The sequence below is a fragment of the Rhizopus microsporus genome, assembly GCF_002708625.1.
Source record: "Rhizopus microsporus ATCC 52813 unplaced genomic scaffold scaffold_37, whole genome shotgun sequence".
Lineage (NCBI taxonomy): Eukaryota > Fungi > Mucoromycota > Mucoromycetes > Mucorales > Rhizopodaceae > Rhizopus > Rhizopus microsporus.
Window position 1 is genome coordinate 84,492 of NW_019671952.1, and position 444 is coordinate 84,935.

Consider the following 444-nt stretch of genomic DNA (forward strand, 5'->3'; position numbering starts at 1 on the left):
CAGAAGAGAAAAAGTTATTCTTACTAGAAAGTTCAATGAGCAACTTGTGATTTACTTTAAACAAAGCAATAGACGCTTAATTGTAAGAAATGCTAGTAACCATAGCCAAGGAGTTTATTTCTTTTACCACAAGTGAGCCCTTTATTGAAGCTTTCAAGTCTATTTAAAAGAAAAGGAAAGTTAGTCAAGTCAGTAATTTGTTTTATTGTTTACCATAAAGTAATTCAATTATTGTCATTTGCTTGAAACGAAGCCAGCAGGGTTCTAAACATAAATAAGAGTTAGTAAACGACATAAAGAGACAGAAACAATCCTGTTTAAGCAGTTATACTGTCTACAAGAAATAAAATAATTTATGTCATGTTAATTCTAATTGTAAACGTACAGATTCCAAGTACTTCATTTGAAATATTAAGATGAGAATGAGAAAGAAAGAGAAGAAGA